Source organism: Rhipicephalus microplus, unplaced genomic scaffold (assembly GCF_043290135.1).
Source record: "Rhipicephalus microplus isolate Deutch F79 unplaced genomic scaffold, USDA_Rmic scaffold_236, whole genome shotgun sequence".
NCBI classification, from domain to species: domain Eukaryota; kingdom Metazoa; phylum Arthropoda; class Arachnida; order Ixodida; family Ixodidae; genus Rhipicephalus; species Rhipicephalus microplus.
The window spans coordinates 201,379-213,936 of record NW_027464807.1 but is presented as its reverse complement, the minus strand read 5'-3'; positions in this window follow the sequence as shown (position 1 = coordinate 213,936).

Sequence of the window (12,558 nt, the reverse complement as noted above, 5' to 3'; positions counted from 1 at the left end):
GGCGCAGCATGAGATTTGGCCGTTCTTTCTTATATTGACAGTTTCACGCACTTCCTGAAAAAGGTTGCATCAAGCTATGACGTTCCTGTGGTTATTTATGCCAAAAACAAGTTATCCACTTTGTGTTCCAGAGTAGACATACAAGTCGCGAATCCACAAAAATGCCCAGCAATATACATGCGATGCTAGTCATATTCATATTTATGCAGCCTGTATCACCACTGTTGTCTACTCACATACCCTTGTCATGCGGTCGAGTGTAGGTGGGCCAAACAGATCGTGGTCTAAGTGTCAGACTTCGACAACATTTTATTTCTCTGAAAGACCACTCCGTCTTTCATCCAGCAGCCCACTCTAAGAAATGTAGGCCGTGCTTCGCTCTTTGGTGGTACTTCCGGGTCGTTCCGGCATAAGAAAAAAAGAGCGCGGAATCTACTGAGGCTGCACTTATTTACAAAGAATCAGATTCATGCGTCAATGTTCCCTCCGTGGCCATTTATGATAAAGAGTTAAGCTATCTTACTTTTTGTATGATGGGTGTGCTATGCTTGATGTGGCCTACGTTTTCGTTTGTTTAGTCTCTCGTGCTTTTATTCTCCCCCCTTGGCTCCTTTTTGCTTTTTTATTCTGTTATTTATATGTTGACTCGTCTTTGCATGAAGTTTCCGTTGATAGTCAGCACTCGAGTGCTGACTATCAACGGAAACTTCATGCAAAGGCGATCGCCTTTCATTTTTTCTTCTTTCTTGTTTCCGTCAGCCTTTTACGCTGTTACATACGTTATGCTTTCTAGCTTTCGCTGTGACATGTGGTGCGCCTTCAGCTCAGGAGCCTGACGGTTTCTTGCTATATTTCGGTCAATGTAGTTTCGGTATGAACACCTTTCCTGCCGCGTGCCTTTTTCCACAATGCCAACAAGTTCTACGAGTTTCTTCTTCTTGGCCATCTTTAGACCAAACGACCGAGCAACTGGGCTTGAGTTATTTTACTTGTAATGACCCCACTTCCTGCGAATGACGATCACGCTAGACGGTTTTTCGTCAAACTCGTGCATTTGATTCACCTGTTGCGCAATTAGCTCCTTGTCTAGTGCGCTTTGCATGACAGCTCGAGCGTAAGATCGGCATGCGCAAAAAACAGCCAGTTGCGTATCGCAAACCGGCGATAGTCTGTCCCTTAGGGCAACAGTCATAAATGTGCCAAAATTTGTTGCGAGGGTGATTCAGTGCGGTCAAATTTTTGACACTTTCATTCTCTTGTTGCATTTGGCCATTGAAATTACAACGCTCTGCGATGACTGAACGAGCTAGGCTAAAATGGGCTATTAGAAGCTTTTTAATGTCTTCATAAGCATTATGAGTGAGCATACCAGGGACAATTATCTTTTTTAGTTCTGCGTAAATCTTCGTACGAACTGCGTTCAGAAACAACTTCTGTTTCTTGTCTGCTGGAGCATAATTTGTGTCTACGTAGTTCTCAAAGCACTCAAAATATGAGCTTATGTTGCCACTTTTCGGGTTTAACTTTTACATACTGCAGAGCTTAGGACCATGACTTGCTTGGGTCATTGTGAACAAACTTCACTCATCTGTATAAATGAGTTCCTCGATGCGTGTTGTCCGTATTCTCGGTTCTTATACGCCAGCCTTTCCCAGCGCTAAAATCCACCCAAGGGGCTCCGTTACGCCTTTTTTTCCTCAATGTATGCTTTCGCTGCCTCCTCCAAGCCGTCCTTGATGAACTGGCTGCAAAAGATCCCGTGTCGCCTTGCCACCGTGGGTGCCCGTCGTCTTCCCCGCTCTAGCCCGCAGCTGTCAATGGCTTGCGGTTCCCATGATCATCGCCAGTTCTGTTCTAAGCAGTAGACATATGCTTCAGGGGCAGCAACGCAGAAATAAACTTTATTCCGGTCAGCAATGATCTTCTATAGATAACGCCACTCGTCGTGCAAACATACGTCATTGAAGGTCATATCTTATCTGGACACGTACCGGATACGGGACGATTAGGTTCTGCTCTAACTAACACTTATTATTTTTTTGTCCCACGCACGTCCGAAAAGAGGCAATCACCGCTCTTCCTCCGATATAGTTCCGGTTTCAGACCAGGACTTGTTTTGCTGTTTCTTCTCACACAATATTTACGCACACAATACTTGATGAAGCGTTAAGGGACGACTTTCCTTTTGTTTTTCCGCCTTAATTTTGACCATACCTCAATTCGGTATAAGTTGTATCAGCCTAATATCGAATCATCGTGTGTATTTTAATTTTTCTTTTTTGGTCGTAGTTGATTCAGTTGATTTTCTCATTTTTTGTGTATAGCCCAATCCCCTGTGTGAATGTTTGTGTGATTGAGAGTAAGATAAACAAAAAATTAAATGAAGTAATAATTTCACCTATGCTTCTTTTTTTGAGCCATTAGTTTTTATAGCGTTGCGCATAAGAGATCGAATGAAAAAAAAGTGGCACCTTGTGGTCACATCCCTCCTCCTCGTGCCAGTTCTCTTCATTCATGACGTTTCGCGATAGTTGCGGATGTTTTGTATACTATTTATAAAGCCATCGAACTGAAAACACAGGAGATCCGTAGAGGAGAGAGCATGTCATTTCCTCTTCAAAGTACTGCGTCTTTCAGAGCTACCTCGTCCTTGAGTGCACAAAACTAGCTAGAACCAAAGCCTGCACACTTTCCATGTCATTACGTGGAAGCATTAAACTACTGATCCTTAATACTTAGTGGTAAAGCACGCAGCTACCACTCCTGCGTTATGGCTGTTCTGACTTCTCTACGAATTGAAAGGCACCGATGCCGTCGAACTTTTCTAGGCACCGAGCAGTGCAGCCAAAGCAAAACAATTTGTCTTATGCTGTCTCCGAGCTATATATCAGTCAAAATTATCCTAGTATAAGCCGTGCAAAGATCATCGCCATGTTTTGCCACATATATTCTGGCCTGCTACCTAAATATATAAAACCTGTGTGCACTTTTTGGAAGCTGTCAAGCGAGGGAACGGTCGTTGTTGGTATTTCACACAGAGAAGAGCAAATCAGTGCTTAACTTAACGTGGACCTATATAGCTATTAGAAATCTCACGACAAACATACAGCTCTTTTTGGCAGGGTCCCGACCTTCACGAACTTTCTACCGTATGCTCAACGCAAAAGTACTGTTCTGGCGTCAAAGCCGTCCCGTTTCAGATGTCACCGAGCTTAGCAAAATTGTTTCAGCAGACTAGCTTCTCTTTTTTTTTCGGCGGCATTAGGTTTTTCAGAGAAAACCCCAACGAAAACCTAACTGACCCGTCATAAAAGAAACTCACGGTAAGCATGGACAAGCCATTCATGACATTGTAATTCACCGAGATAACTTTCGACTCGCTCCTGTAATGTACATTGTTGTTATGTTGGTAATCACGATAGCCCTGATTCATGCTGATGAAAATCGTAAGACTTACTTTTTTTCTTCTTTATGCTTACTGTATGTCAAAGTGTTTATCTGTGGCATGCCGCGCTAAGATAACCGTGTCCAAGAGCCTTGCCAAGATTTTCTAATTAAAATATGCCGCATATATCCATAAAATAATGCACAGCCATCTGAAAACACATTGTTCTGGGTAGGAGCTTAGAAGAATTGTAATTGTTTTGTAACTTAGGCAAAACAAGCGAATTGGTTGTATTAAAGTGAATCGGTAGTGGCATGAGAAATCATACGGTCGCAGGTTTGTGATGTCGACGAAGGCCTGGGTGACTCGTTTAATAATGAAGCTGTTTATTCGGTCTAACTTGTGGCCCGTAAATGGAAAGTAAGTCTGCCGTCGATCAACTGACCGGCGGCGAAGCGCGTCGACGTTTATACATGTGCCGTCGAATATTGCAGCCTTACCACTGGTTGTCGCACAAGCTCTCGAAAAACCTCGAGTGTTTACGTCTTGTGCGCAATCTTATAACAGAACGATCTACAATAACCGCGAACCTTCTCGAACAATGAGGCAAAGTTTGCGCCGAGAAATCCTCACAGGCCGTGTTGTCGAAATCCGAGTGAAACAGAAGTAAACATAAGAAACGCGCGTGGCGAAACGTAAACAGAATTGCACGCTTTTGAACAATATATTGAGTAATTGTGCACATGCACGAATCACGTTCTCCAATCAAGTACTCAGTGAAGTGGAGCGGCTATTGTTTTGAGTATCATCTGGAAAAAGCCAGTAAGTTATTATAACTGCCTCCTAACGAGAGCTTTCCATACTACTTCTTTTTCCTGGGCAATCATGACCCTTCTCAGGCAACAAGGCGAAAATAGATACTAAAACGTGTGCTAGACAACTGCTCTAATTTTCGGTGCTATTCGTACAGGCCGAAGCGTTTTTAATGGCATCTACAACTAACCTAGTTAATTTCCTCCTCCTCGACTAGCTTCAACACTACCTAAGGAGGGAAGATGTTTGAGGTTCGGAATGGGTCCCCTCGATTACTTGAATGCACGGTGGCAGCGTGAAGGAAGAGCTGTAGTCCGGTGAATAGACGCTTTACTGCAGCCTCAGGCGTCTGCCCGGGTCGAAGCTCGAACCTCTGCTCTCTTCTATTTCAAATTCAAACGTCCTCTTTTCAACCCTCGGTTGAACAAAGGGTCTCGACACAAGCCAATCACACATGTGGGCTCGCATCGCCACAACTAATTGCGAAAACACTTTCATAACAGGCACTGTATTGGTGAATGTCACGTTATGAAGTACAACACGAGAGGGCATAAGTTTTCCGCGTGTCACAATCTCTCTCATACCAGGCCGACCTCCATCGGTAGTAATTCTCACGCTCGAGCCCCGTCAGCTCTCTCATTAAATGTTGCTTCGTAGAAGCCTCCTTAAGAGCGGTGAGTAACGCGTCGGGCTCTGTGCGCTGACTAGGTGTGCACTCGAGTCATCGAGGGGACCCATTCCCAACTTCAAACATCTTATCTCCTTAACTAGTGTAGAAGCTAGTCGAGGAAGAAGAAATTAACTAACCTGGTTTTCCAACTCTTAAAGGCGAAGCTTATGGATCCCCCAATTTTTATCATGCATATTCCGGGCTTCTTTCTTTCTAAGCATCCGAAGCCCCAACAGAGGCACCCAGCTTGACTGGAAGCCTTCTACGCCTGTTGGGAGTTAGACCACTCTGGTCAGGCCCGGAACTGTTTGGGCCAAAGTGATTGCAAGCACTTCGCTTCTTCAATGTAATTAGTTTTTGCTATGACACTACTTGGCACTGTTTTTGTGGTCACCGACGTGATGCATCCTAGCCTATTCTTAGTTTTTTGAAGGTGTCCATGAAGGCCATTTCCTTCTCTCCAGCTAGAAGTTCGTTGCAAGTCTCCTCCCGTTCAATGCTGTGATGACTCATGTTCTTGGGTACCAATTTTGTTTTGATAGTTTCTAGGCAGTCGCATATCAGTTGTCCTCGCTCCGTCTGTCTCGTCGCTTCTCAATTGATGTTCTTCGGAAAAAGCTTCAAACAGCTCTTGCTTCATGTTTTCCCTATGACGTGCAAGCCGTTCGGCATCTGAGAAAAATGAAAGCACCGCAACTGCAGCACTTAATGGAAAAAATGAAAAATCATTGAAAGGGCAGCCTTCTTCGAATTCCTTCCTTAACTGTCTCGAACATTGTTTTCGTGCTGTCAAGTAGCTTAACAGATTTGCACTTTTTTTCAGTATCTGTCAGCCAACCTTTCGCGTTTTCTAAAGATTTTGCTACGTGTGGACACTGTAACCAATACAGAAATATTTTGGTTATTACAATTCTGCAAATCAAGCTGAAATCACTTGTCCACAATTATAACATCTGCTGAATAACAAGACGGCGGAAGATCGGGTCGCTCGTAAAATCTGCAATTCTCAAGAAGAGAAAAATATTGCACAGGTTTGGTCTTTCACTAAGATTTACACATGTACTGGAAATCAAGGGTGGGATAGTAATTACCTATGTTACAGAGCGGCAGAAAAGGTTGGTCAAAGAGCTTTGTTTCGGCGTTGTCCAGTGTGTGAGCTCTAGCTGCTCGCCTTTACAAGCTCAAGACTTGGTCGTTGGGTTATATTTACACTATCGCTGTTTCATACAGATTTGGAATCTACAATACATTTTCCCAAAACTTCTTAGTGGTAATCGCTACTGGTCGTCAAATTCCTGTGTCTCGTTTACAACGCACCGTCGCCTTCGGACCAGGTGTCGGGCTTGGCGACATTCTCGCTCAAGGAAAGAATGGATTCGACGAGTACGTCCTTCCTTCGACCAGCGGTGCATTCGCGAAGGCTGAGGTTACTCTCCCGCCATAGGAAAATATTTCGTTTCCAGTCGGGCCACATCTGAATACCACGCTGTATGGGTGGACGACTACGGCCACTCATAAAACGTGGCAACTGACCATCACTCTCTGTGCATTGAATTTTCATTAAAATAACCTTCCGGTCATGCTCAGTGGGCAACAAAAGTTGACAACAGTTGACCACGAAAGTGCAAGATTAGAGTGCTCTAGCGTTCCGAACGAAAACACTCCGACGCTGATGCCTTGTCTCGCGGCCGGCTGCCTCGCGACACTAATTTCCAGAACGTACAGTCCTTCGACTCGTTCCTCTTTGAGATAAGCAAAGTTTTCGGGTAGAAATGTCTATGGATTCTTTCTGCGCTCCTTTATTTTCCCGACACTCATTAATGCTTTCTGCCGCCTTGCATTACATCGCTAAGCACACATCTTTTTTTTCTTGATGTTACTCTCTGTGGCGATTAGTACCTCGAGAAGGGCCGCAAAAGGTCACGCGAAGTGACTAGACATACACAATCTAAAATAATTCCAACGGTACATGATGACCCACAGTGCGTTCGAGCGAGAGTACTAAAAACGTTCTCGCAACTTTCTCCTCTGCTTCCATCTTAAGGCACTATTTTGTGAAACCATAACACCGAAGAGACCCTAAAAAGGTTTCGCAAATTTCGAACAAACGCATTGGTCTGGTATACCAAGCCCTAAGGGTCATTTGCAGACTGATTTAACCCAGACAACACAAACACAACCTCAGGAAGTCCTCAGTATGCCTCCGTGAGGACGATATGATGCCCTCAGAATGTCCTCTTATGGTACTAGAATGGCCCTAATTCCGTCCCCTTGTTCATACACATAACAACATCAGCACATCCGCAAAACAACACATCAGGACTTTTTCAGTATCTTTTCAGAACAACGATAGCGTGACCGGTTCGGTACTTTGGGCAGTGATACTACTTAAAATTTACTTCTTTTCATGATATTTCCATACATCAAAAGAAAAACATCTGCCAGGTCTCGAGTGTATATACTCTATCAATCAACAGAGGTGTGACAGTGCTGCACTATTACAAAAAAAAAACAAAGCTTGTTGACTGAAATTTATTTAACAGAAATTATTCACAACTGACAGCTTTGCCAGGCATTCGAGTCCACGTATAGTCTGAAAAAAGAAAAGCAGTATCAAGGCAGTCAACACAGCTCAATCAACTACGTTTGTAATCTTCCTCGAAAGTTTGACACAATGTCATCACCACGTGCATCGCGCCTATCGCACACGCTAGTGTTAGAGGCTCCGCTCTGACAGTCTATGAGTACACTCGACACGGGCGTTATCTTGACTTGCCCGAGGTCGGGCCATGTGCCAGATGCAGAAGTCGATCCTTTCACGTTGAGACCAGGCTGTTTCGAAGCACAATTGATCGCGATTGGCTGGTGTTCCAGGCTGCTTCGAACCACACCTCGCCGCGGTCGGCTGGTGAATATGCATCCAAGATCAGTCTGAACGTTGAGCAGCCCAGTGCACCTATCAACACGGCAATTTACCTCCCGCCATCACCTACGACTTCCACTCTCACACATATCTCACTTTTAAAAATGCACACAAAAACAAAGGACACGAACTTTCACTAGTACACTGTACCTTCTCTGATAGGGCTGCCGCTGCCATTTCGACAGTCAGTTGACTTGTAATGGCTTGGCTACTTGACTGTCTAGAATGGTGCCACAAAGTCAATGGTTGCCAGCTGCTAGTTTGTTATGGCGTGTTACAGCGGCTGTGACATTAAGGAACAGGCTGTGACATTAAGGAACAGGCTGTTTCAAATAGATATTTCGCAATACCAGGCTCGACACCTAAGACAATTGATTACGCGTGTCCCATTAGGCGGGACGCATATTTTGAAAATTTTCTGCCAAAAAATAAACAAACGAGGCGAAAATACACAATAACTTTATAACTGTATGAAACAAACGTGTGGAGAAAGTTTTCACGTATGAAATGCATCTACTTGGTGCGCAAAGGTCTTGAAGAATTATATGTGTGTGCTCAGTGCAATGCTTTTGTCATCCCCAAAAGGTTCTAGACAGGACCTTTTTTGGATCAACTGTTGTCCGCAGAAGCCCCTCGGATAGACGTTTGAGCCGGCGCTAGTGAATTGCTTTTGTCATCTCCAAAACGTCCTCATAACTACTTTTTTCAGGATAAATTGTTGTCCTCAGAAAGCACTGGACAAGATGTTTCCGGGTCAAACCAGCTTGTGTCGTCTTCAGTAAGTAACAAGGTCAATGAGAACTGTGCGAGGACAATTTTACCATATCAGGACGGCCTCAGGATATCGAGTGTTGTCAGGGAGGGTATCTGCGTAGACTGGGAAATTTAATGCAACCCTTTAACTCACTGCAAATCACTGGAGCTCAACCGAACGTGTTTTGAACCACCGATTTACTATGGGACATACACTGGCAGCGCAACGTCATTCAAGGTGCTGATATGATTGGTTGTGTAATGCGCGTACGTACGATCCACTGATAGGGTGGCGGCACCTTTCGGTGTAGATATCAACTACTCCGCAAGATTCGTCTCAGACGGCGTGCGTGCTGTCGAGCACACCGGGCTATATGGTCTCCGAGATTGCGCGCAACCTGTCGGCGTGCGATCTCGAAGGTTATGTCTGGTGCCGCTCATATTGTCGAGTGTGCTCATGAGAGTTCAAGCGATGCAAGTTAAGAAGGCAACGCAGGGGGCAAAAGGGGATATGGTATTGTCGTATGCTGGTGCGTATACGCAGTGACAACAAATAGGTCGAAATAGCAGCGAGAAGGTGCACGCTGGTCTTGAAATACATCTGTTCATTCTCGTGTTTCATTGAAGCAGCATCGTTCCAAATCAGAAGTCTTTTCCGATTCGCTACAGTGGTGACACCGGACATCAGAACCAGAAAATGACGAGGAGGATGAAGAGGATGAAGAAAGCGCGTTTTGGTTCATGATGATCATCATCATCTCTTTGTTCATAAGATAACAATGCACGGCTCAAGGAGCTTCATTGCTACAAAATCTCATATAAAGTGAAAAGAAGAAAAAAAGGAATGCAGAGAAACACACGAAAAAGATGAGGCTAGGCCTTCCTAGGCTCAATTGCTCCCCTTGATTGTAAGCCAAGGAAGGCACCCAACTACACTAATTCTTCCAGCTTTGCTAAACCATTGCAACTCTGGTTTATTTTTTATGAACAATTTATACAGCTAAGGTGCTTCGTCAAGATGTTTTCATTTTCTAGCGCACAAAATCTTCATAAGACCGATTTTATTCATGTTGTTTCGTTGAAAATTCGGTAAACATTGAACACCTGAAAGAGCAATGTCCTAACTCCTTTGCCAGCTGCTCATAATTCATGTATGAGAAACAATCAAATATTGTTTGCTAAGTGGTTGGTTTTACTTGTATTGTGCAAGATATTGACTGCATGCACGACACACAACCATATATGGCCTTGTTCCTTAGACGCTGACCGCCTGAGCTTATAAGGTACTTCGCAGCTAAAGGTATGAGTGATGCCAACATTATAAGAATCGACCATGTGATGTCGAATTTGCATTTCGTTCGAAGAAACCCATAGACAGATCCAGCTTGTCCCTAGTACGCTGCTGCTATTTCTCCGATGACGTAAGGAATCAGCCCCTGATGTGTGGCGCATCAGGAAGTACTTTCTTTTCAATTACTTCACCTGGAAAAAAGCCGCCAGGGGGCCGAGGTGTGTGGTCGCACCTCACATGGGCTCCTGCTCTTGTTGCTACTTTCTGCGCAACCTTGGCTGAACACTGCTCGTGTTTGGTGACCTGAGATTTTTCACGTTGCAGGACATTGTTTGACACTAGACCCATCGCAGTGAGTGTACGTTTTCCTAGATATTGAACTTCGGCGGGACCTCAGGAGAAGACGTCGACGTGTGGCTCAAGAACTACAAGCGGGTGAGCAGAAGCAATGGCTGGGACTCGAACGAACAGCTCAATCATGTCGTATTCTCGTTAACTGACACCGCCCTTATGTGGTACGAGAACCACGAGGACATGTTAACGACTTGGGAACGTTTTGTGGAAGAAGTGCAGAAGTGCTTCGGCGATTCGGACGCAAAGAAGAAACGCGCGGAGCAGACTTTGTCTCAGAGGGCACAGCTTCCAGCAGAAACATGTACGACATACATTGAAGAAATATTGAAGCTGTGCAAGATTGTGAATGGGAGGATGTCTGAAGAAGACAAGGTTGGACACGTTCTCAAGGGTATAGCCGAAGACGTGTACAATTTCTTAATTGGGAAAGACTGCTTGAACTCCGTGTCCGACGTGATGAAGCACTGTCGTACCTTTGAATCCCTCAAGATGCGACGAATTTCTCCGAAATTCGGCCGCCTGTCCAACGTCCCCACTGTGGCTAGTGTTGAAACAGTGCCGCCTAACGACCTTGCTATGACCATACGGCAGATCGTTAGAGAAGAGCTGCTTCGATGTCAGCAGAGCTATCATCGCCCCAGCGATTTTCAGAATGGGTACGTAAGCGAACCAGAAGGTGTGCGAACTCTTGCTTCTGTTCCACCATGGCAACCATCGATAAACGCAACAGACGCTTATGAATATCAAGGCACACGGCAGGCTGGATTCTCCCGTCAACCACATCCCAACTACGAACGAAGTTTTCGCCCACCTGTTTACCCAACATCGCCTCCCTACAGGGCCCCCGAAGGACGGTACCACTATCCCATGCCTTCCGAGAGGAGTCGTTACTCTGAGCAACAACGTGCCCCTCGACCAAGTCCGGTATGCTACAACTGTGGTGTCCCGAGTCATATCGCACGTTTTTGTGACCACCGCCCATATCAGCGACAGTCTTGGCCTTTGTATCACCAACATTTCGACTATCCGCACTCCACGTCACGGAAACCACGCGCACCTACCGGGTCACGCTACCCCTCGCCGGCCTCTAATCGAAGTTTGACGCCACCTCCAGCTCCCCGTGCTCCACGATCGCCGTCACCACGGCGACGCGCACGTACACCGCCGCCGGAAAACTAGTCGGTGCGGCCAGTGGGGGTGAAGCCGCAAGATCAGAGGTGCTATCTACAGATATACCCCCGTCAGCGTTTATGTTGAAGAACAAAGTTCGTGTAGTTGTCGATGGAGTGGCTACTATGGCACTTGTGGATACAGGCGCGACAGTTTCGGTGATGAGTGTAAATTTTAAGAACCTGCTAGGACCAAAAGTGATGTTTGCCTGAACCGTGGGGTGACATTTCGTGGTGTAAGTGGTGACGTGTTGTGTCCGGTGGGATATTGTACTGTGGACGTGTCGCTGTGTGGCAAGGTGTTTTGCACAGAGTTCGCGGTTATTCCGCGGTCTACACATGACGTTATCTTGGGTATTGACTTCTTGTGTGAGTGTGGCGCAACTGTAGACTGCAAAAGTGGGCATCTTTATATACACGGTACTTTCCCAACGGCGCTTTTGGAAAATTCTTGTCCGGAGGAATGCATCTTTTTCGTCTCCGTGAATACAGTCGTTCCTGCATTTTCTGCTGTGCGTGTTCCTGTGACATGTTCCAGTAACAACTGTGGCACATTTGACGCCACGCTCGAACTGATTCCCTCGGCATGCCTGAAAAAGAACATTCTCATTCCCCATTGTATAGTGTCAGTCGTTGATGGACGGGCAGGTGTGTGGACAATGAACAGTTCCATGGAGCCTGCAATTCTGCCAGGCGGCATGAAACTTGCAGTATTTAGACCCGAGTCATGTACGACGCTGGTTGCGCTTGTTGATGCTACAAGCCAAAATGAACATCTAGGCTTAGAAGGTTCAGAAGATGCCCAATTGCTACAAATGGTCAGCAAGTCACTTGACCAAAGCAAACGTCATACCCTGCTCGACGTTCTGTCTAAGCACTCGAAAGTGTTCGATTTTTCTAAATACAGCCAAAGGCCCTTAATCCCAGCGTCCCGGATACGTCATCAGATCCACACCGAATCGGCGCATCCCATTAGGCAGAAACCTTACCGAGTGGCACCATCGGAGCGCAAGATCATCAACGAGCAGGTTCAAGAGATGCTGGAAAAGGGAATAATACAGGAATCGGCGAGTCCGTGGGCTGCTCCCGTCATTCTAGTGAGGAAGAAGGATGGTACGTGGAGATTTTGCGTTGACTACCGCCGACTGAATTCTGTTACCAAGAAAGACGTCTATCCACTGCCGCGCATCGATGACGCTC